Here is a 26593-nt window from a genome sequence, read left to right on the forward strand (position 1 = left end):
TATGAAAGAAATGGAGCTTTTGCCTTTCTGAAGAAGAAAGTTTAGCCAGTAATTTCAATGTAAGACTTCAGTTGTAATGAGTCTAAAGTCTTTTTCTCCAAGATATTCAAGAGTACTATGCTCATCTTCTGAAGAGTAAGTAATTATTTTAATTAACTTTGCTTAATATTAATTTACTTGTAGCAAATAGGTTAAAATGTCTCCTCTCTTTCTTTCAATGTAATAACATACATTTCATATTATTAATGTCTCTTCATACAAGCCTGAAATCACTATTTCAAACACACACAAACAAAAAACAAAAATAACCTGATACAACCACCACAAATCCTAAATTATGTGAAAAAAATCAACAATATATTAAATATATCTGAGGAATAGGAAAAACAATGGCAAAATAACAACAGAAAATTCCCCTAGCTCTCTCTCTCTAATGAACCAGAGAATTAGAGTCCTAGCAGGTACTCCACTTCTAAAAAGTCACATCCAGTCAGTTATAACTATATATAGATATACAATTCAAAAGAAGATTTTATACTGTCTTCACAAGAAAACAGAAATATATGAAAAGGTGCCCAGCCAGGCACGTGACTGCTGTGAATGTGTTGGCCAACATATTTAAAAGCACAGCTGCAGTGTGGAAATAAAAGGTCCACATGGGAAAAAAGCAGGAACAGAAGTGTACATCGGAAACAGCCACATCCATACTCAGAGACAATTCAAGATACCATTGGACAGCCCGAACTGTCACTGGAACCACAAGTATTAACATCACAACATCTCACCACAATTGATTTCTACTCCTACACTTAATGGTCTAGACAAAAACCTAATTCCAAAAAAACAAATCACAACAGAAGATCCAACCAACATATGGCAAATCAACCAAGAACATAAAGAGTCACCTATTAAGATTATAAAGCCCCCAAAAGAAATCCTCCAACTGAACACGGCAAATCAGAAAAAGACAAGAAATGTGATGTCAAGGTAGTATAATTCACACAGTAAATAACCAGACATTAGAACAGACAATTAGGGACCTAGAAGATAGTTTTCAAAATACATTACAATTACTGCTGAAAATGTGATTAATGAAAAGATACAAAACCTCTACAAGGAAATTTATTGAACAAGATGCGAACAACCAAAGATTAGCAAAATAACTCATGGAGACTACAAACAGACAAATAAATTCTGAAAAGGCAAGGGAGTCCAAGGAAAAAATGGATGCCTAGTTAAAAGATATGAGAGAAGATACAGCTAAATAAACAACCCTACCAACCCCCTCACCCAAAGAAAATAAGTAAAGAAAGTCCATACAAGGCCTAAAACAAAGCTTTATAAAGAGATAGAAGCCCTAAAAAAATGACCAATTATAAAACAGGGAAATCAAAAACAAAGTATAAAGTCTTCACAGCAAATAGATGACAAAGAAGATAATCTCAGGGGTAAAAGACCAAGTAGGTCCAATAGGAAAGAGGGAATAATCATTTAGAACAAATCCAAGAAATAAGAAATGATCTTGCCAGAACTTCATGACTCAGTTAGAAGATCAAATTTGGGGGAGATTGGTCTCAAGAAGGAGAAGAGCAGGAAACTAAATGGATGAGAAACATATTACAGAATTCTAGCAGAGAACATTCCAAACATCCAAAGAGATAGGCACATTCAGAAAAGAGAAGGCTTTAGAACACCAAACAGAATTTTAGAAGAGAACAACCCACCACCACATCATAATCCATTAGAGGATCATTAATGATCAAGGAAACAATTCTTAAAGCTGTCATAGAGAAAAGATTGATTATTTATAAAATATATACAGTCAGAATAAACACAGATTTCTTAGTTGATATGATAAAAAGTAGAGCCTGGCATGATATATAACAAACATTAAAGGCAAACAACTATCAACAGTGAATATGGTCCCAAGCCAAACTCTCCACCACATCTGCAGGATAGAAGTTAATCAAATATATCCTACAGAGAGAAGATCAAGAAGAACAGGAACTGGTTATATAAGATGATAACTAGGTAAATAAATTAAGAGTAGATGAGGCACAGCTCCTAAGAGCTCCTAAGAGAATTCACCCAAATAGATAAAATTAGAGAAAAAATGAGACATCATAACATAAATTAGCAAAATTGTGAATGTTATGAGAGTACTTTGAAAACCATATACCAATCACCTGGAGAATCCTGGAGTAATTGATGCTTTCCTATACTCGAACTGAACCAAGAAGTGATACATAAGAAGTAATGAAAATGAAATGTCAATAAACAATTTCCCATAGCAGAAAAATCTAGGACTCAATAGATTTACCGTGAAATTAAGGCCTGCAAAGAACTTACAATACTCAGCTCTAACACTTCAATGGAATAGAAAGGGAAATGGAATTATCAAACACAATCTATGAAGCTAGAATTAGACTCTTCCCCAAATCAGCTAGGGACTCATCAAAGAAAGAGAACTATGAACCCAGCTTTTGATAAGCATTGATGCATAAATTCTCAATACAATTCTCACCAAGCAACTTCAACAATTAACAAAAAAAAACATGCTGTGATCAAACAGTATTCATCCTAGGATATGGCTGGATTCAATATAATTGTCAATAAACATAGCACACACTATCAGCAGAAGCAGGGACAAGAACCATATGATTGTTTATATGGTTGTAGAAATAGCTTTTAACAAACTCCAATACCCCTTTATGGTTGAAAGGAACGCATGGAACTTTCCTCAATATAATACAGAGTATGTATAGGACAAAGAGAAAATAAGCATGTACCTAACGATAGAGGCATGAAGACATTAAAATCATGAATGAGAAAAGGATGTCCACTCTCTCTACTACTCTTCAATATAGTAGTGGACTTTCTAGCAAGGACAAGAGGCAAGAGAAAAATATAAAAGGGATCCAAATATAAAAGAAATAAAACTATCCCCTTTCACAGATGAAATGATACTTTATATAAAGGACCCTATAGCTTCCCCCCTCCAAAGTCAGGAAAAGTGATGCTAATCTTCAGCAATGTACCAGGGTATAAAACCTACAAGAATCAGTAGTTTTCCTGTGTTACCAACAATGGGAAGATCCAGGCTGAAATCCAAAAAACAACCTCATATGTATTAGCCTCAAAATCAAATCAATTCTAAGCAAAACAAAACAATAATAAAACTAGGAATTAATTAATTTAACAAAAATGTGAAAGACCTCAATTATGAAAACTTTAAAAGCCTAAAAGCGAAATTGAAGGAGATTCAAGGAAATGGAAAGTCTTTCAATGCTCCTGGTTGGAAGAATTAACATTGTGAAAACTGCAATACTGCCCCCAAACAATTGGCAATGCAATACCCATAAACATCCCTACAATATTCTTCAATGCAATAGAGAAAGCAATCCAAATGTATTATTGAATTACAAAATTACAGTTGAAAGAGAAGGATTAGAAATGTACTCATAGGCCTATAGTCATCTTACACACACACCCAAACACACACACACACACACACACACACACACACACACACACTGGAATTCTATTCACCCATCAGAAAGGATGACTGTTCACCAGTCTTAAGGAACATCAAAGCCTTGTGAAAATAATACTAAGAGAAAGGAATGCAGACTCGAGTAATATAGGTTTCATATATTCATTCATTCATGGTAGCTAGAAGGTACCTACAAATCTACAAGAGAGATTCTTCTATGGCTAGGGAGGTTGTGCATTTTTTCATGTGTCTATTGGCTATCCTTCTTTCTTCTTCAGAGAAGTTTCTCTTTAAGTCATTAGCCCGCTTATTTGTTGGGCAGTTGTTTCTTTGAGGATTTGTTGTTGGGGGATTTAATTTTTTGAGTTCCAAGTATATTTTAGATATGAGACCCTTGTCCGTTGCCCTAAAAATAAAAGAAATACAAATCAAAACAACATTGAGATACTACCTCTCCCTAGTTAGAATGGCAAAAATCTAGAACTCTAATAACAAAAGATGCTGGAGGGGATGTGGACAGAAGGGAACCTTACTTCATTGTTGGTGGGAGTGTAAACTTGTTCAATCACTTTGTAAAGCAGTATGGAGGTTCCTCAAAAGAATTCACATAGAGCTCCCTTATTACCCAGCAGTCCCACTTTTGGGCATTTACCCAAATGTTTACAAACAAGACCACACTAAAGCTACCAGCACAACTATGTTTATTGCAGCATTATTTACCATAGCTAAGATATGGAACCAACCCAGATGCCCCTCAGTAGATGAATGGATCAAGAAAATGTGGTATATATACACAATGGAATTCTATGCCTCCATCAGAAAGAATGACATTGCCCCATTTGTATAAAATGGAAAGACTTGGAAAAAATTATATTAAGAGAAGTAAGCCAAGCCCAAAGAAACATAGGTCCCATGATTTCTCTTATTTGCAATATCTAGTATATGCATGAGTCAAGCAGAAAAGGTCAGATAAGGTGATGTTAGGAAAATGAACCCTAAGATATGTATTTAAATGTTTTTTTTTCTTTCTTGCATTTGTTTCTAACGCAATTATAAGATTATTTCTTTGTTGTTTAGTATGTCCCTCCCCGACAGTATAACCCCTTCTTTCACTGTATTTGATCTCGGTATAATTTGTGGAGGTGAAGGGGAAAAACAAGTCGTTTAAGGATACAGGTGGACCTGTTGCAACAATGAGTACAAGTTGTCATGTCGAAAACAAACTTTACAACTTGTGGGGGGGGGGGAGGATTGGGTGAGGGGGAAAGAAGGATGGGAAGGGATGGGAAGGTTAAACAAAGGAAGAGGCTACAATGCTTGATAAGAAATTTACTCACTATCTTGCCCATGTAATTGTAACCCCTCTGTACAGTATTTTCACAATAAAAAAATAAAAATTAAAAAAAGAGAGAGATTCTTCCTCCAGTTTGAATTGCCATTATCAAGAAAACTGACAGTAGCAAATGCTAACGTGGATATAGCCAAATGGGAACTTTATTACACTGTTGGTGGGAAATTAAATTTGTTCAACCATTCTGAAGTGCAGTACAGACTTTCTGCAAAAGACTAAACAGATCTCCTTATGACACAGTAATTCCTCTCATGGGCAGTAATCCAATAAATAACAAACAAGCTCACATTAAAGCTACCAGTATAAGCATGTTCAGGGCCCAGGCCCAGAGTTCAAGGACTGGAAAAAAAGTTACAACTGTTGGTATTTGTTTCCCCAAATATGAACCTTTTCACATAAGATACAAAATCTTTCTATTTGCAACAGCTAAAATAGGACTTACTTGTAGTGGGTGATAAAATGTCTTCTTTGTTGAATGTTAGGAAAAGCTGTAGGCAGTCCAAGAAAAGGGAGACTTTTTGTTGTTGTTGTTGTTGTTCGAGGGGCTTGAAGCCTGGGCTTGGGCACTGTCCCTGAGCTCTTCAACTCAAGATGAATGCTTTACCTTTTGAACCACATTGCCACCTCTGGTTTTCTGGTGGTTAAATGGAGATGAGTCTCAGGGACTTTCCTGTCCAAGTTGGCTTTAAACAGCAGTCCTCAGATCTTAGCTTCCTAGGTAGCTAGGATTACAGCTGTGAGCCACTGTCACCAGGCAAAAATGGGGGATTTTTATAAAAGAAAATCCACCTCTTCACCTGTGTCTAAACCTCAGATATTACTATTAGAACACTTCATCCTCAACTCATTTGATCTGACATTTGTAAATTTTCTCTTTTCCTTCATGTGGAAATACTGCAGTCAATGTCAACTCAACTGTGGGACTGGATCAATTGTATGGTAATCGCTAGCACCTAAATCAAAAACATTTACATCAAAACAAATGAAACCCTCATTTCGAATAATTGCTTTCTCTTTTTATTACAAATATGTACTTGGTTACTTCTTAATGTGATATGGGACCTCCTAACAGAGTGATGACTTTTTCTTTCTCTTGAGCAATTGTCCTTCTTCCACATGGGTCAAATATTTAAGATTTCAAAAATTTCCATTGATAATTCATTAAGCTGACCTCTCAGAAAATGTGCATTTCTGGAATTGGTCTTCTCTGTTGTTCTTACATACACAGGCTTTCTATTATTTATTTGTTTTATAAGGAATTCTATTTTCCAATCTTTGTGTGACCAATTTTAGTCCCTCTGATCAGTCTTTCCTACCCTCTCTCAGGAGTCTTTAATTTCAGCCTGCCTCATAAAAAATTTATTAGTTAACAGCTAAATTAGTCCCAGCTTCAGTTTTTTGACTGACTTCATGTAGGCTGTGATAGGTGCCTTGACTGGCCTTGCTTACTGGAGTTTTTTACTTGTTTGTTTTGTTTTGTTTATAGGGGTCTAGGATTACTAGTCAAAGTATTAGCTTCTCTGGGCCTCAGTGATCACCTGGACTAGCGTCAATGGGTTTTTGTCCTAATGATACAAAAACAGCTGACTAAATTCCTGTTTTAATTGTCTCAAAATGAGGCAATCTGGCATCCTTGCAAAGCCATTAATCATATTCTGATGCCACTTACAGAAATGGTCTATCAAGACGGCTTTTCAAGATTGACTGTAAAAAATGTTTATTTCTGTGTGGGAGGACCATATAAAAACCAAAAAAAATTCACATCGTACATTATAAATACTTTAGAAACAACAGCAAGAAAAAAAAACCACTTATGTCCCTATCTTGGGGTTCATTTAGCTTAACATCGCCTTGTCTATTCATATGCACATAGCTTTTGACCTTTTCTGCTTATCCACAGCATATATTAATTATTGCCAATAAGGGATACCACGTGACTGATGTTTCTTTGGACTTGGATTATTTTAGTTAATATAATTTTTCCAAGACTTTCCATTCTGTAACAAATTAGGCGATCTCATTCTTTCTGATGGATGATAGAATTCCCATACACACACACACACACACACATACACACACACACACACACACACACAAACTCACAATGTTTTCTTGATCCAGTCATCTACTGAGGGACATCGGGGTTGGTTCCATATCTTAGCTATAGGAAATACTGCTGCAAGAAACACAATTGTATTGATAATTTTAATATGGTCTTTTTGCTGACTATTTAGGTGAATGCCCAAAAGTGGGATTGCTGGGTCAGACGGAAACTCTATGTGGAATCTTTTAAGGAACCTCCATACTGCTTTCCAAGTGGTTGAACAAGTTTACACTCCCACCAAGAATGAAGTAGGGTTCCCTTCTGGCCACATCCCCTCCAGCATCTGTTATTGTAAAAATGTGGAGCGCTTCTCGAATTTGCGTGTCATACTTGCACAGGGACCATGCTAATCTTCTCTGTATTGTTCCAATTTTAGTGTATGTGCTGTTGAATTGAGCACAGAACATTTTTTATATATAAAATGGAATTTATTTTCTTAAACTAGACAATTCAACAAAAAATAAGTTCAAAAGAATTGTTGTGAAATTTTAGAACCATGTATTTCTTACATAAGCACACATTTAAGACTAAAGTCAAGATTGATATGTCAAAAACAAAATAATTCCACATATTTGTTGTTCAATAGATGTGTAGGTGGAGGAATTCAATTATTCTATACAAGGCAACTATCATAATGAACACTGCAGCAAGTGTTAAGTTTTTTTTAAGTTTTAATGTTTTAAATATGTTTAATTTTGGGAAATTGCTTATATGCCAAAATTAAGATTGTTTGGTAGGTCATATAACATTTCTATAAAGTATTTAAGATTTATTATGGCATACATGTACTACTATGTATGTACATTTCAGAGTTTATAGAAACCTTACTAATGAGAAGCTGCAAAGTCTTTATATGAAGAAACAGCGAAGAGTAAAGACTTTGTTTTTTTTTAATATTTATTTATTTTATTTTATTTGTGAACATACTGTACAGAGGGGTTACAATTACATGGGCAGGATAATACGTACATTTCTTACCAAGCATTGCAGCCTCCTCCTTTGTTTACCCTTCACATCCCTTCCCAGCCTCCCCTCTCCCCCCCAGTCCCAATCTTTCTCCCCCTCCCCCCCCCCCCCCCCGCACCGACGTTGTAAAGATCGTTTTGGACATGACAACTTGTACTTTTCATTGTCGCAACAGGTCCACCTGTATACTTAAACGACTTGTTTTTCCCCATCTCCTCCACAAGTTATACTGACATCAAATAAAGTGAAAGCAGGGATTATACTGTGGGGGAGGGACATACAAAGCAACTAAGAAATAATCTTATAAATGCGTTAGAAACACATGCATGAAAGAAACAAAATTAAAATACATATCTAAGGGTTCATTTTCCTAGCATCACATTATCTGACCTTTCCCGCTTGACTCATACATATACAAGATATTGCAAATAAGGGAAACCATGGGTCCTATGTTTCTTTGGGCCTGGCTTACTTCGCTTAATATAATTTTTTCCAAATCTTTCCATTTCCTAACAAATGGGGCAATGTCATTCTTTCTGATGGAGGCATAGAATACCATTGTGTATATATACCACATTTTCTTGATCCATTCATCTACTGAGGGGCATATCTTAGCTATGGTAAATAATGCTGCAATAAAAATAGATTTGCTGGTAGCTTTAGTGAGATCTTGTTTGTAAATATTTGGGTAAAGAACACTGCTGGAGGAATATCAATACCAAATTTCAAACTCTACTATGAAGCCATGGTAATCAAAACAGCTTGGTATTGGCCTAAGAACAGACCTCAGGACCAATGGAATAGAATTGAAAACCCAGAAATGAACCTGCAGACCTATAGCCATCTAATCTTCGATAAGGGAGCTAAAACAATAGAATGGAACAAAGACAGCCTCTTCAGTAAATGGTGCTGGCAAAATTGGTTAACTACTTGTAGAAAACTAAAGCTAGATCCTTATATATCACCCTGCACCAGAATCAACTCCAAATGGATCAAAGACCTTGAAGTCAAAGCAGACACTCTGAAAACATTACAGGATGGAATAGGAGAAACCCTAGGTCTCCTTGGCTCAGGCCGAAATTTTCTGAATAGAGACCCGGAAACACAATAAATCAAAGAAAGTTTGGACAAATGGGATTGCATAAAGTTGCAGAGCTTCTGCATGGCAAAGGACATAGCTAGCAAGATCAAGAGAAAGCCCACGGATTGGGAAAAGATCTTTATTAGCCATTCAACGGACAAGGGTCTCATATCTAAAATATACTTGGAACTCAAAAAATTAAATCCCCCAACAACAAATCCTCAAAGAAACAACTGCCCACCCAATAAACAAGTGGGCGAAAGACTTAAAGAGAAACTTCTCTGTAGAAGAAAGAAGGTTGGCCAATAAACACATGAAGAAATGCTCAACATCCCTAGCCATAAAAGAAATGCAAATCAAAACAACATTGAGATACCACCTCACTCCAGTTAGAATGGCAAAAATCAAGAACTCTAACAACAACAGATGCTGGATGGGATGTGGACAGAAGGGAACCTTACTTCATTGTTGGTGCAAATGTAAACTTGTTCATCCACTTTGGAAAGCAGTATGGAGGTTCCTCAAAGACTTCACGTAGAACTCCCCTATGACCCAGCAATCCCACTTTTGGGCATTTACCCAAATGTTTACAAGCAAGACTTTGTTAACTACACAGTTTCTGTTAAAATTTTAAGGCTTCCTTACTTTATATGTTAGTCAGGAACAAAAATGATTATATAAACCATATACAGATGATGAGATGAGACATAAATACTAATCTTAGAGGGTAAATTTAAAGACTACTCATAGCCTATAAAACTCTTATTGAACATCATAATCTTAGCCAGTTTTAAATGTACAGGAATATGAGAAAATAGTAAAATCTAATATGTAGTACACTTCAAATACTGGAAACAATGGTATTTGCTTTTTATTTTATTAATCATTAATATTTAATTATTGGTTTTCTTTATTTGTAGCATTGTTTTCCTTGTTGTAATATAATATAACTTTTTGTAAGTCATCATTACAAGATACTTTGAGAATGTTACTGGGATGGCTATACCATTTTTTATTTTTTATTTTTATTTTTTGTTGGTCGTGGGGCTTGAACTCTGGGCCTGGGCGCTGTCCCTCAGCTCTTCAGCTCAAGGCGAGCGCTCTACCACTTGAGCTACAGCGCCACTTCCGGTTTTCTGGTGCTTTATTGGAGATAGGAGTCTCACGGTCTTTCCTGCCCGGGCTGGCTTTGAACCACGATCCTCAGATCTCAGCCTCCTGAGTAGCTAGGATTACAGGCGTGAGCCACCAGCGCCCGGCCATACCATTTTTTATAGGTGCATGCGAATTTACAAAGAGCAAAATTAAGAACAAAATATTGATTAAAATTTTCTCAAGTAGAGTTTGAATCAGGAGTGTTGATAAATGTCCACGCATAAATCTTAGCCCTAGGCTGAAGCAGTGGTTTTACAGAGTTGAGGCCACAAAATTGAGTGACGGTTTTTGTGTTTAGTTTTTTGTTTTTGTTTCTGTTGGTTGTGGAGCTTGAACTCTGGGTCCTGTGTACTGCTCCTCAGCTCTTCATCTCAAGGCTATTGCTACCACTTGAGCCACAGCATCACTTCCATCTTTTTCTGCTTATGTGGTGCTGAGGAATGTGGTGTTGATGGGTTATCATACATCAAATACCTTCAAATGTACATGTAGAGTCTAAAGATAGCAGTATGAATATTCTCATACAGCTCTTGTTTATCTGTTATGCACTTTCAGTATTATGATATTTCTCTCTTTCATTCTCTCTTATTTCCTCTCTTTCTCTTTCATGCTCCATGTCTGCTACTTAGAATTTCTGCTGGGCTACTATTATCTTTCAGGACCCACTGGGATTTTGGGAACATGACAGGGACCATCAGTTACCCTTGCATTCTTTAAGAGTTATAAGAGTGACGTGATATTATCCTTTGCCATTCTAAATGGCGAAACAACAGATCTAGGAATTCCTGTTCACTTTTAGTACTATTACAAATTTTCCTCATAGGAATCATTGGGATGGATAAGATACTTTTAACCTGTGTCCTAAAGACCTTTTCCTTTTACAAGCAACCTTTTTCTTTTATTATGAGTAAGTAACAAAAACAAAGGTATCCTATGGAAAGTAGGCCAAAGTTGTTCACAGGGATGAAAAACAAGGAAGTGGGGGAAGTGAGCACAGATCCTCAGAGCAGTTTATCATGTACACTTTGTGAGAATGACATTGTGCTGGGAAGTCTAGATTAAATCACTAAACACCTGAAATATATAAATATATGTATATATATTTATATATGTTATTTATTTATATATGCATATATGTGTGTATATGCCCTTATGTATGTACACATGTATATTGCTCTACATACAAATACACACATACATATACATATGTATACATGCACACATGGAGAAAGACGTATAGATACAGCCAACACAAGTTTCACTACTTGTTGAATATGCCCTAGACGGAATGCTTGGAACCAAATATGTTGAAGATATATTTGTCTCTAAGAGTTCTTTTAGCACTTCTCTTATCTCTTAAAATCGGTAGGTTTTGACAGATTTGACTTGCAAATGCAGTACAAGTGATAATAAATCACCCAGAAATCTCAGTAAGTATAGGTTATATGGTGTCTCCTTGCTTCCCACGGAATGCTTGCTCTTGTAGACACTCTCAACAACCAAAACAGTAGGAGAATATCCTGGTAATGAATAAAGTTACACGGCATCTTTCCTTGAGCTCTTTTCCAACAGCCAGCATCAATTCCTAAGTAATGAGTGAGTCCACAGAAGACTGGAGCTCAGGTCAACATTTAACCAACCCATGTGATAAGTCTAAAGTGAAAAAAGCTGACCAAGGTCTTGCATTTCCTGGCCACGAAAATAAGAAAAGTATTTGTAATGTATTAAAATTTGAGAATAATTGGTATCCTGTCAATAAATGTGTAGAATACAATTATACCAACTGACAAAAGATGCATTTCATTTGTGTGCTTTTGGACTTGGCGAGTGATTTTTGGTGTGTCTACACAAGTAGAATCAACATAAATCAAGCCAGCATTTCTTCATTTAAGATACAAGGAAAGGATACAGGTTGACCCATTGTAGCAATGAGATGTACAAGACACTCTATCTGGGGAGACTAATACCACATGATGGGTTTTTCTACAATCCCCATTATTCCACCAACCTTACTCCCCTCTCCTCTTCACTCTTCTAAGGGTTAAAATATTTAATTCATATACTAATCCACCTCATCACCAAATTTGATTTAAAGTTTTCTGCTCTTGTTATCAATGTTTGTTTAAGGGTTGAAATTCTGTTTGTCAAAATTTGCCTTGCATTTTGTTTGGTATTGCCTACTATTCTGACATTGACCACGTGGTTTTATCATATTGGGAAAAAAATATCACTTTGTCACTGGAATTCCAAAAAAACGTATGGCCGATTTTCATTTTTTAAAAACCCAAGTGCATCTTAGAACTTTAGTTTAAAAGTGTGTGTGTGAAAACATGTTCAACATAATCTCATTATAAAAACTGTGTAGCAAGTTATCTTCTTCTATGTCTTGATAGTGATACTTCCTATCAAATTTGCTGTTTGTTAAAAGAAAACCTTTTTTCAAGGGTAGTAGTAAAAGGAATGAGACCCAGCTCAGCTCCTAGCTAGCTGTGATGAAAAACAAACCAGTAAGGAGGAAAGAATTGTCTTAAAATGTTTGTTCCACATATCTGTTTATGTCCCCAGAAACTTCGAGTATAGGAGATGGTATGATTATGCCTTAAAAGACAGCTTGTGAGTAAAGTTGGTAAGTAATTCTTGGCTGTGATTTAACATTAAAACTATCATGTCATTCTCTATGTCCATCTAAAGTCGTTTCTTTAACGTCTGTGTATAATTTTGTAAGTAACTAAACAGGAGTTTTGACAATTCATCTGAGGGAGGCGGTCTTGCCCAGATCCTGCCTGGACCATCCTACCTCCACCATGGTACACTGGACTCCTGCCTGACTCCATCACACAAAGCTGATTCTTGGTAAAATACTGATTTAGATTTACAAACACTAAGACTCTTATGGGACACTCTCTGTAAACCTTACTCATCCTGATATGAAAAAGACAGCTATGTTGTTATACTATTGAAACATGTATAGGCCAGGAGAGCCTCTCATACAATTTAGTTATCAAGTTTTCCAGGCATACAGGCTATGCTCAAACTCTCATCCCATCTATTGAATTTTGTCATTGCAGAGTTCTGGCAAGTATTTGTTGATCAATTCTTGGCAGGGTGCACATAAACTCTACTTGTTCTCACTGATCCCCTTGTTGCTTTAATTGGAAATTATAAAGGGTTTTTGTGGCAAAGATTGCAGTTCAAAGCCAGCCCAAGCAGACAAATCCCTGAGACTCTATCTCCCAACTAACCATCAAAAAGCCAGGGTAGAAGCTGGCTCAAAAATTAACCAGCCAAATGCTAAATGTGGCCCTGTGACTCAAAGTGGTAGAATGCTAGCCTCGAGCAGAATTGCTCAGGGAAAATGCTCAGGCCTTGAGTTCAAAGCTCATATCCCAGCCACAAGTACCTAGATCCCAGGACAAGGTGGAAAAGAATAAGAGGAAAAGATGTTACATCAGCCACTTTGTGCCTACCCTTTCAAAATTAACCAGATCCAGGAGGTCAATAGAAACAAGTTGAGAATCTTGTCCATCTAATGTCCATATCTGTCTAACTCATAAATGCACAGGAATTTACACTCTTGCCTTTGTTACCTGCTACTTATAGGAAATGATCAAGGTCTCTCACCAGGCCCTTAACTACTCCAATTCAGCCCTAGTTTCTGACTGGTTATAGGCTCATGATCCAAATGGAACTTTTCTGGTTTATTCCCTGGTTGTGTTTTCTGATGTCACTCATATCAACTAGTCCTGCCACCTTGTCAGCCTTTTGCCTGATCTCAGTATTTTCAAGTTTCTCTCTAACAGTTAACAGCCCTCACTCAAACCTGGGACCAAGCCAAGGACATCCGATTACTGCAGGCAGCCAGAGGCTTTGCTTACACTGGTCTGGACCGAGCACAGACCTGGACCTGAAGACGCCAGCCCCAGTGACTCCTGGACACACTTATGACAGAAAAGACCATGATGACCCTCCACCTTTTATACTCCAGGGTTCAAAATGATGGAATCTGCTTTGTTCTCATAACTGCATGATTTTCCTCTCTCAGCCCAATTCTTTTTATGTATCCAAAGATCCTATATGAAGAACTTGCTTCTCCCCAATTGGCCCTATCATTTTATGTATCTAAAGATGGAATATGAAGGATTGACCCCCACCCTGCTGTCCCAGGCTCATACACAATACAGGCAAAATCCCAGGTATGTGTGAACTCCTTTTATGTGCAAGCAGGGCAATCCATATAATCCGAGTTGTAAACATCCCACTGTGGGCCAAACTGAAAGGCCTCCACTTTCCTTGACCTAGGGGCTTTTCATTAACCTCTACCTCCTTGCTCAGTCCTCCTATAAAAACTCAGATCCTGTTTCAGCTCCCTCACACAACCTCCAAACCTGCTTTTGAAAATAAACAGTCCTCGTCTATTCATGATGAAGTCCGTCCTATTCCTTTTCCATTCTCCTAAATTTTCCTAACAAGGACAGGCTGTATTCTATGACACAGAAGAGAGAAAATTACTAAGCATTCATTTACAGCCTTCTGAATATTTCTGATTCTGCACACATCAATTATCTATCCATACCTATGTCCGAGTGAGAGGATTTTAAAAGAATTTAGTGTTGGTTTCAATGCATTACATTAAGATATTTAGAAACAACTGAGAAACCTAAAGGTCTATATGAATTTTTGGTGGGATTGAAAGGATAGCAGAATTTGGTTTTCTATAATTTGAGCAATTTGCAAAAAGAATTGGCAAATTACAATTTACATTTGCAGCATACTTGACACATTAATTTTTGTGTATTGAAAGGAGCACAAGACTCAATAATATGTCAATGCTACCCTCTTATTTATCTCTAAAGGTTTATGTACTGGTCATTTAATATTAAAACTTCAAAAAAAATTTTAATCTTTAGCAAGTCATGCAAAGGGGTTTCACTCCATATTGTCAGTGTTGAATAATGTGTATGTGCATTTCAATGGACAATACATCTGGATCATTGTCAATCATTCCACTTTCCGAATTTTTATACATTTTATAGTAAAAATCATGTACAGAGGGGTTACAGTTACATGAGTTATGTCTTCTGCATCATAGTCACACATTTTAAGTGAATATCAAAGGTAATTTACCTAATATTGGAAGTTTAGGAGTGGTCTTCTTTGTCTGATAGTAGCAAAAGTCAGTTTAATTATGCAGATTCCACTATGGAGTGAGCCCTTTAGTCTTCTAACTTTTCGATAAATTTAGAGTTATTTTTTATTAATAATTACAAACGTTTTATTTCAGTATTTGAAACGCTGCCCTAATTATTTTAAAACTTTCACATTAAGCTAGGCTGTACTTTTTTCCCCCATTTACCCCACTAGCTCAGGTTAAGTCTCCTTTGGCTTTATTGTTTGAGAGGCCAAGGGAAGAGGGTAAACAGAAAGATGATTATTACTCAGATATCTCCTTCCTCTTCTGGTTTTGCTATTCTTGTTGAGAGGAATACTAGATTTCACCATACAAGGGAGCATTCCTGGCATGTCAATTATTGTTTCTCAGAATCACTTGAACTGATTATTCTTTCCTTTTCTGTAACAGTAACCTCACTCTGGCACCCTTGGTGCAGAGGGAAGCACACTAACAGGTTTTTAGCTGTAAATTGGTTTTCTATATCTTAACTTACTACTACCAAAAATATAAAGCTTTGGCTATATAAATGCAAAGGCACTGATTGTCCAATAATACCTTATAGGCAATTCTACTCAGCTCTCTCCTCCTCTCCTATCCTCTCCTCATTTACTCTCCCTTCCCTTCTTCATTCCTTTTTTCTCTGTCCTCCGTAATCATCTCTAACTTCTCACTTTCTATCTTCCAGTAGCAAGTTATTTGGTTTATCAGACAACACATAAATCATTGAACAAATATTTTTTCTCCTTTTTGTGATTATTTATTTTTAAAAGAAGTGAGCTTTAGTAGAGCACCAGTGGCTTCCACCTAGCTACTAGGTAGGGTCAAATTTGACAATTGCAATTCCAAGCTATTCCAAATGAATAAACCTAAAAGATTCTTTTCTCCACTTGTAGTAAAAGGAAGAAATGAAGGTGTGACTCAGGTGGTATAGTCCCAACATTGAGAATTAATGCCCAGATAGAGCTCAAGGCCAGTAGTTCAAAACCCAGTACCAACATAATATTAAAAAAAGCGTCCTTCTATTTTGAATGGGGATATTTCTCCAAAAATTCATACCCAGGACAATTTTCAAGGTCAAAGAGTTTTTCAAAGGCTCTTTCAGTTCTTAACCTGATTTCTCTGCTTGATTTACTTTATAGGAAATAGGAACCATTTGTTAGGAAATGGAAAGACTTGGTAAATATTATATTAAGTGAAGTAATCCAGGCCCAAAGAAACATAGGTCCCATGGTTTCCCTTATTTGCAATATCTAGTATATGTCTGAGTCAAGCAGAAAAGGTCAGATAAGTTAAACTAAAAAATAAGTTAAACTAAAAAATAAGTTAAACTAAAAAATTTTCATCATGACCCTAACAAGAATCTCCAAGATTGGCCTTGATAATTCTATCATAGAAGACTGGGTTCATGCAAATGTCAGTTATGTTTTGGTTCCAATATTTTCCACAGTTGCTTAGGTTGCAAATCTCTCACAGCACATATAGTATCTGGAAAAAGTGCTGTCTTGCTAGGCACTTAAGGTATTTTTGAGGATCACAGTTCATTGCCAGCCCAAGTAGGAAAGACTATGTGATTCTTATCTCCAATAAACCATCAGAAATCCGTAAGTGGCACTATGTCTGAAGTGATCGAGTGCTGGCCTTGAGCCCCATGACTGACCAAATAAAAAAGAAAGAAAAGTGTGTGTGTGTGTGTATATATATATATATATATATATATATATGATGAGATGAATTACATTTAAATATGTATAAATATATATGATACATATTTAAACTAAATATATGATTTATTTATAGTATATTCGTATATTTACATATATAACATGTTCATATTTTATCTGTATGTTTATACATATATTTGTAATTTATATCCAAAGAATACATCTGAAGATTTTGGGGAAATTTTAGTTTCTAAAGGATTACCACTGACCCATCATACTTTCAATCATTTTTTCCACTTATTACAATGTCTGCAGTACTAAGACTGAATGATTATGGAACAGAGCAGTTGTTTTATTCCTTAAGATTTTGGATTAGAAACATCTACTTATTTGGTATGAAACCTACCAAAATGTGATCTTGAAATCACACTCCACAAACTGGACATATACATCAATTTAGCAACTTATAGGTCTCAAACTTTTATTTGAATTCTGTATCTCATATACATTCAGCTTCCCTACAAACATGCATGCATATTGATGTTCACTTACATCCCCATACTCATATGACATACTAAATGTAACACTGTAATAAAAAGTAACTTAATTACTGAAAAAGAACACCTTCACAAATGTAATTAAATATCATTTTTTTAAATATAATGCATTATTGAAATACTGATGAAGGTGCAGCTGGGAGGATGTTTCACATAGAGTGCCAACCTAAAGATCACGTTTCTCAATCCAAACACCATTATTTCCATCCTTCTTTCTCCCATTAAAAAAGTGAATACAAGCGGGTGCTGGTGGCTCACGCCTGTAATCCTAGCTTCTCAGGAGGCTGAGATCTGAGGATCGCGGTTCAAAGCCAGCCCGGGCAGGAGAGACCATGAGACTCCTATCTCCAATAAACCACCAGAAAACCGGAAGTGGCGCTGTAGCTCAAGTGGTAGAGCGCTCGCCTTGAGCTGAAGAACTGAGGGACAGCGCCCAGGCCCAGAGTTCAAGTCCCACGACCGACAAAAAAAAAAAAAAAGTGAATACAGAATTCACCTACATGTTTCTTAATCATTGATTGAATAAAGAAATTGTAATATATATATATATATATATATATATTTATGCATATATACACAATGATATATTATTTAGCCACTCATTGTAATGAAATATCTTCATCTTCAGGAAAATAGATAGAAATGGAAACCTTCATATTAAAGCAATAAGAAATACTGTGTAAACAAATACTAGATTTCTCACATGTAGACTCTAGATCCAGAAAATAAAATGAATAACCCACGTATAAAAGATGGAACTGATTGAGTTTGGAAAAAAGTGAATAAGAAGATGAAGAAAAATAGTGTGGAGTAAATATGTTCAAATACTTCGTAAGTTAGTATGATCACATAAAAAAAATTTCAGTTATAAAAATAGGATAATTAATTAATATAAAGAATAAAATTTTGGGAAGATGGCGGAGGAGAAGCTGGAATCTGAACAAGCTCTTGCATAGAAAACAGTTTCAGAGTTCCAGTGAACAGTCCCAAGCCAGAGAATCACACCAAGTGTGCCATCACAGGACAGAGAGTTAGTCAGGAGAGGGGAAGCCAAGCAGACACATCTGAGCGCCTGCCAGCAGCTGCTGCTGCGGGGGCAGGGTCGCAGCGGCGACCGCAGCCGCAGCCATACCTGAGCGCTCACAGAGAGTCGGGACAAAGGAGCCAGACGCAGCAGGCGAGAGGATTCTACTCCACACCAGCAAGAACCGACAAGGAGCGGACAACTTCATCCTGCACTTTGCAGACCAGAGACTACCCAGGATCCAAGACTCGGCGTGAGTAGAAGCCCCACTTCCTCACTCCTTCCCAGGGAGCAGAGGAGGGAAGGCCACCCCTCCCCCCCCAGCACCGGTGATCTCCATCTTGGATACCGACAAAGCTCGGAGGAGCGGCTAGCTCCAGCTCAGGCCTTGGAATAAAACGAGTCATTTAGCAGGTCACAAGAACTTAACGGCGAAGTGACCTCACAGACTCAGTTCCATCCAGGGAAAAGTCACCCAGCTCAGGCGCCAGCCATTGGAGTGGCTCTCCTCACCGGGTAACCAGAGCCAGAGGCTGCCCCTCCCTCTAGCAGCCACCACAATCAATTGAAAAACAGAAACCCTGAGAATGGCTCCAGGCTGGGTGCTGTGAGTTTTTTTCACAAAATAGCCCCAGGGAAAAGCTACTGTTTGTTGAAAGGCCTCAACTCTACCCAGAACCTAGCCTCATCACTGCATCACCCTCTTTTGTGATTCTCAAAGCAGATCACCCTCCCAGTAAACTAACCTAGGAGGGGGATCTCAAAATCTTGGGTAAAGCAGAGCATTTTTCTGCCTGTTCCAACAAACTGACTTAAGAAACCAATCAAGCCACAGGACCTCAAGCTGACAAGAGACTCCAACCAGACTCTGGTTACAGACAAAAGGGAGATACAGGACTCTTCCCACAGTCCCCCCCCCCCAAAAAAAAAATCAAAGAACTTTTTTTTTTCTTCTTCTTCTTTTCTTTTTTCTTTTTTTTTGTTTTGTTTTTTTTCGTTTTTTGTTACCTTATATATATAAAAAAAATTTTTTTTGCTTTTCTAAAACTTTTATTAATCTTTAATTTTTGCCTCTTCTGAAAAAATAATTGTTTTCCAGTAACTTTTTTTTTTCTCCTCTTATAATTTTTATTTTAGGAATACGTGAATGTGTGTTTTCCTTTCTTTTCTTGTCTTCTTTCTCTTTTCCTTTCATTCTTAATTATCTTTTGGTTTTTTGTCTAGCTCTACTGAACTTCTGATCTTTTCTTCTCACTTTCCTATCCTTTCCATCTTTTCCTCTTTGTTCTTCTTTATGTGACTTAACTCTTGTCCTGCACATCCTCAGATAAACCCATAGTTAACCAGTAGACCCTACCCCCCATTGTGTACACACTTAATCCACAAACTTATTACTCAATTCAAAACCTCTGAGACTTAAATTCATTAATAGCAGTACTACCTCTTTATACCTATATAATATTTTAAGCATTTTTTTAAAGTTTTTCACATCTCCTCTATGTCCCTCCCTTTCTCTCAACATATTCATATTCCTCTATAAATAGATGGTCTTTTAATCTCTAAAATAACATTAATTTTTACGTTTCTATTTTTTTTCTGGTCTCTTTTCATTCCCCTTTCCCTTTCTTCTTTTTCTCTCTCTCTCTTCTAGCATCCTACCCAACCTATTTCCTGCATTGTGATTAGGACATAGATAACTCTCCCTGTGCCTCCCCACACCAATCTATTCCTATTTTTTACCCACATCTCTCCCTAACCCTAATAATTTCTGGTTTCCAAATTCTTCTCTGCGGTTCGAAGCCTTTTAACATATAGTTGTTTGCTGTCGAATAGATGTATCTGTTGAACTAGATTGTATCTGTAGACTATTGACTGTACAAATGCAAACTTTGGTTGACGGTGGCCTTAAGATAGTGGTCTAGCACAAAACTGGTGCTATCTTCATCTCAAATGGGCAGAGTAAGCCGGAAAAACACAAGAAAAATGGCAAATTCAGGTATCTCAATTCCCAATCTTGATAATCAGGGGTTAGAACACATAATGAATAATCCAGAGGAGAGTTACCAAACAGCTCTACAAACACTGCTGGCAAACATGATAAATGAAAAGTTTGACAATGTACAAAGGACTCTGTATGAGCGTGACAGGGAGAGAGAGAAGGCATCCCAGAAGTTTATACAGGAATATCATAAGTGTGAGGAAGCTACTCAAAAACTGATACAGGATTTGCGTGAACAACTTGAGAATACTCAAAGAGAAAGGGAGGAATGGCGTGAGCAGGCTGAGAACACTCAAAGAGATCTGCAGGAATCCCACGAACAGGAGGAAGCTAATCAAAGAGTAATACAGGAATTGAGAGACCAGGTAGAGAACTCACAAAGATCACTAAAGGCATTCATGGAATCCATTAACAAAGAGCTGAAGGAAGTCAGGGAGACCACAAAGGGAATGCTGAATGGAACCCAACAGAAGGAATGGGAGCCCAAAGAAACCATAACCAATCAACTAAGTGATTTGAGGACAAACACTGAACACCCAATTAAGGAAGTAAAGAAATTCATACAAGACCTAAAACCGAGCTTCAACAAAGAACTTGAAGCCATCAAAGCTGACCTATTAGAAGGAAAAGAGATAAAAAACAAAGTAGAGAGTCTTGACAGCAGGTTAGACCATGCAGAAGATCGAATCTCAGGGATTGAAGACAGCCTAGATATTATAGAGAAAGAACATACAACCATCCAAGACAAGTCCAAGAAATATGATAGATCTATACAACACCTGGAAGACACCATCAGAAGGCCTAATCTAAGGATAATGGGAGTAGAGGAGCACCTAGAAACAGAAGTTAATGGTCTAGGAAATTTGTTTAACAGGATCCTAGCAGAGAACTTCCCAAACATGCAAAAAGATAGGCCTGTCCAGATACAAGAAGCCTTTAGAACCCCAAATAGACCAGACCAGAATAGGACATCCCACCGCCACATTATAATCCACACAGGATCAACTCAGAACAAGGAAAAGATCCTTAAAGCTGTCAGAGAGAAAAGGGTAATCACTTATAAAGGGAAACCAATTAGAATCACCTCAGATTTCTCAGCAGAGACAATCAAAGCAAGAAGAGCCTGGAATGATGTATGTCATGCCCTAAAAACAAACAACTATCAACCAAGAATACTGTACCCAGCTAAATTCTCCTTCATAACTGAAGGCCAAATAAAAACCTTCCATAGCAAAGAAAAATTGAAACAATACATCTCCACCAAACCAGCCCTACAAAAGATTCTTAAAGATGTCCTACACATAGAAAACCAACAAGACCGCAATAAAGGCCAAGAAACTGCACCCAAACTGAGAATCCAAGAACCATAGGAAGAACCCAGTTTTCGCAGCCCCCAAGAAGGTAGATAACATGGCAGGAACTCCCAAATACCTCTCAGTCCTATCTCTTAATGTTAACGGACTGAACTCTCCAATTAAGCGACATAGACTGTCTAGTTGGATTAAAAAACAAGACCGTTCTATCTGCTGCCTGCAGGAGTCACATCTTGCCCGTAAAAACAAACACATTTTCAATGTTAAAGGCTGGAACAAAATCTACCAAGCAAACGGACCGCATAAACAGGCGGGAGTTGCAATCCTAATATCAGATAAAATAGACTTCAAATTAAAATTCGTGAAAAGAGCTAAAGAAGTCACTACATACTAATTAAAGGATCTCTCCTTCAGGAGGATATTACAATTCTAAATATCTATTCACCAAACAATGGAGCACCCAAATTTATCAAAGAAACACTACTTTCCCTCAAATCCCATATAGATCCAAAGGCATTAATTGTTGGGGATTTTAACACACCACTCTCCCCACTAGATAGATCAACTCGGCAAAAACTCAACAGAGAAACCACACATCTAAACAGCTGCATAGATCAACTAGACTTAACAGACATTTACCGAACATTTCACCCAGCAGCATCAGAATACACGTTTTTCTCAGCAGCACATGGAACGTTTTCTAAAATAGACCACATTTTAGGCCACAAAGCAAACTTGACTAAATTCAGAAACATTGATGTTATACCTTGCATTCTCTCTGAACACAAGGGAATAAAATTAGAACTCAACACCAAAAGCCACCAAAGAAAGTCCGGTATCACATGGAAGCTGAACAACACACTGCTGAATCATGAGTGGTTCATGGAAGAGATTAGAAAGGAAATTCAAATGTTCATGCTATTCAACAAAAATGAACACAGAAAATACCAGCTCCTCTGGGACACAGCAAAGGCAGTACTCAGAGGCAAGTTTATAGCTCTGAGCTCCTACATCAACAAATTGGAGAGATCTGAAACTAGCAATTTAATGATGCATCTAAACCTCCTTGAAAAAGAGCAGCAAGATAAACCCTAATCCAGTAGACGGAAAGAAATAATCAAAATTAAATCAGAATTAAATGAATTAGAATCCAAAAAAACTATAGAAAGAATCAACAAAACAAAGAGTTGGTTCTTCGAAAAACTTAACAAAATTGACAGACCCTTAGCAAATCTTATCAGAAAAAGAAGAGAACACACCCAAATTAATAAACTCAGAGATGAGAATGGAAACATCACCACGGAAACAACCAAGATTCAGAACATTTTAAGGGAATACTTCTCAAAACTGTATGCTAATAAGTTTGAGAACTTGACAGAAATGGACCTCTTCCTAGCAAATATTGACATGCCAAAACTAAACCAAGATGAGCTAAACTATCTTAACAGGCCCATATCAAGCATTGAAATAGAAACAGCAATAAGAGACCTCCCAGCTAAGAAAAGTCCAGGACCAGATGGTTTTACAGCGGAATTTTACAAGGCCTTCAAAGCACAGCTCACACCAATTCTCCTCCAAGTCTTAAATGAAATTGAAAGAGAAAGCTCACTACCGAATACATTCTATGACGCCATCATAACCCTCATCCCAAAACCAGGCAGGGACTCATCAAAGAAAGAGAACTATAGACCCATTTCTTTGATGAACATTGATGCAAAACTTCTCAACAAAATTTTGCCCAACCGACTTCAACAATTCATCCAAAAAATCATACACCGCGATCAAACAGGATTCATTTCAGGGATGCAAAGCTGGTTCAATATACGCAAATCAATTAATATTATTCATCACATCAACAGGAGCAAGAATAAGAACCACATGGTTATCTCAATAGACGCAGAAAAAGCATTCGACAAGATTCAACACCCCTTCCTGATGAAGGTTTTGGAAAAATTAGCAATCCATGGAACATTCCTCAATACAATAAAGTCTGTATATGACAAACCTACAGCCAGCATTATACTCAATGGTGAAAAACTAAAGCCATTTCCTCTTAACTCAGGAAGAAGACAAGGATGCCCACTCTCTCCACTTCTCTTCATTCTAGTATTAGAATGCCTAGCTACAGCAATAAGACAAGATGCAGACGTAAAGGGGATCCAAATAGGGAAAGAAGAAATAAAACTCTCCCTCTTTGCAGATGACATGATCTTGTATTTAAAGAATCCCATAGACTCCACTCCCAAATTACTCAAGCTGATTCAAAACTTTGGCAAAGTAGCAGGTTATAAAATTAACCCCCAAAAATCAATGGCTTTTCTGTATGCCAACAATGAGAAAAGTGTGGCTCAAATTAGGAAAGCAACTCCATTTGTAATAGCCCCACAAAAAATAAAATACCTAGGAATTAACTTAACTAAAGAAGTGAAGGACCTCTATGATGAAAACTTTAAAATCTTGAAAAAGGAAATCAACACAGAACTTAAAAAATGGCAAAACCTCCCATGCTCCTGGATTGGAAAGATTAACATCGTGAAAATGGCAATACTTCCCAAGGCTATCTACAAATTCAACGCAATACCTATCAAAATTCCACCCTCATTCTTCAAGGAAATAGAAGAGGCAATCCAAAAATTCATATGGAACAATAAAAGACCCCGAATAGCAAAAACGCTCCTCAACGGAAAGAACACTGCTGGAGGAATATCAATACCAAATTTCAAACTCTACTATAAAGCCATACTAATCAAAACAGCTTGGTATTGGCATAAGAACAGACCTCAGGACCAATGGAATAGAATTGAAAACCCAGAAATGAACCTGCAGACCTATAGCCATCTAACCTTCGATAAGGGAGCTAAAACAATAGAATGGAAGACAGACAGCCTCTTCAGTAAATGGTGCTGGCAAAACTGGTTAACTACATGTAGAAATCTAAAGCTAGATCCTTATATATCACCCTGCACCAGAATCAACTCCAAATGGATCAAAGACCTTGAACTCAAAGCAGACACTCTGAAAACATTACAGGATGGAATAGGAGAAACCCTGGGTCTCCTTGGCTCAGGCCGAAATTTTCTGAATAGAGACCCGGAAACACAACAAATCAAAGAAAGGTTGGACAAATGGGATTGTATAAGGTTGCAGAGCTTCTGCAGGGCAAATGACATAGCTAGCAAGATCAATAGAAAGCCCACGGATTGGGAGAAGATCTTTACTAGCCATACAACGGACAAGGGTCTCATATCTAAAATATACTTGGAACTCAAAAAATTAAACCACCCAACAACAAATCCTCAAAGAAACAACTGCCCAATAAGTAAGTGGGTGAAAGACTTTAAGAGAAGCTTCTCTGAAGAAGAAAGAAGGATCGCCAATAGACACATGAAGAAATGTTCAACATCCCTAGCCATAAAAGAAATGCAAATCAAAACAACATTGAGATATCACCTCACTCCAGTTAGAACAGCAAAATCAAGAACTCTAACAACAACAGATGCTGTAGGGGATGTGGACAGAAAGGAACCTTACTTCATTGTTGGTGGGAATGTAAACTTGTTCAACCACTTTGGAAAGCAGTATGGAGGTTCCTCAAAAGACTCCACATAGAGCTCCCCAATGACCCAGCAATCCCACTTTTGGGCATTTACCCAAATGATCACAAACAAGGCCACGCTAAAGCTACCAGCACAACTATGTTTATTGCAGCATTATTTACCATAGCTAAGATATGGAACCAACCCAGATGCCCCTCGGTAGATGAATGGATCAAGAAGATGTGGTATATATACACAATGGAATTCTATGCCTCCATCAGAAAGAATGACATTGCCCCATTTGTTAGGAAATGGAAAGGCTTGGAAAAAATTATATTAAGTGAAGTAAGCCAGGCCCAAAGAAACATAGGTCCCGTGATTTCCCTTATTTGCAATATCTAGTATAGGTATGAGTCAAGCGGAAAAAGTCAGAGAATGTGATGTTAGGAAAACGAACCCTCAAATATGTATTTTAATGTTTTTGTTTCTTTCATGCATGTGTTTCTAACGCATTTATAAGATTATTTGTTTGTTGCTTTGTATGTCCCTCCCCCACAGTGTAACCCCTGCTTTCACTATATTTGATGTCAGTATAACATGTGGAGGAGACGGGGACAAACAAGTCGTTTAAGGATTCAGGTGGACCTGTTGCAACAATGAGAAGTACAAAATGTCATGTCAAAACCAGCTTTACAATGTCGGTGGGGGGGGGGAGGGTGGGTATGATTGGGTGAGGGGGAGGGGGGAGGCTGGGAAGGGAGGTGAAGGGTAAACAAAGGAGGAGGCTGCAATGCTTGGTAAGAAATGTATGCATTTTCCTGCCCATGTAATTGTAACCCCTCTGTACAATATGTTCTCAAATAAAATAAAATAAAATTAAAAAAAAAAGAATAAAATTTAATAAGTAACATTATGTGGACATATGTGTATTTGACAATAAAATTACTTTGTGAAATTAATATTTGGTAATAAGAAGAAAAATTCATTCCAGTTGTTATAGATTCATATGTTAATTTCCTTTTTTTCAGTTATTTCCCTGACAAACTAAAAGGAGAAATAGGCTTTGCTCATTTAGAAAGACAATCTTGTCCAATTAGCATTAAAGTATACTAGTTAATTACTGTCAATGTGAAGTTGTTCAATCAAATTCAGTATTATATTAGAATATTTCTAATGCATTCTT

General features: G+C 37.1%; 1 non-coding gene across 1 annotated transcript; it reads right to left on the minus strand.

Moving 5' to 3' along the window:
- Positions 1–7241: 7241 nt before the first annotated feature.
- Positions 7242–7348, minus strand: LOC122098217. Its single transcript, XR_006145689.1, has one exon. It is a non-coding gene; the product is annotated as a U6 spliceosomal RNA (small nuclear RNA).
- Positions 7349–26593: the final 19245 nt, after the last annotated feature.

The sequence above is a fragment of the Dipodomys spectabilis genome, unplaced genomic scaffold, assembly GCF_019054845.1.
Source record: "Dipodomys spectabilis isolate Male_0828 unplaced genomic scaffold, ASM1905484v1 ptg000464l, whole genome shotgun sequence".
NCBI lineage: Eukaryota > Metazoa > Chordata > Mammalia > Rodentia > Heteromyidae > Dipodomys > Dipodomys spectabilis.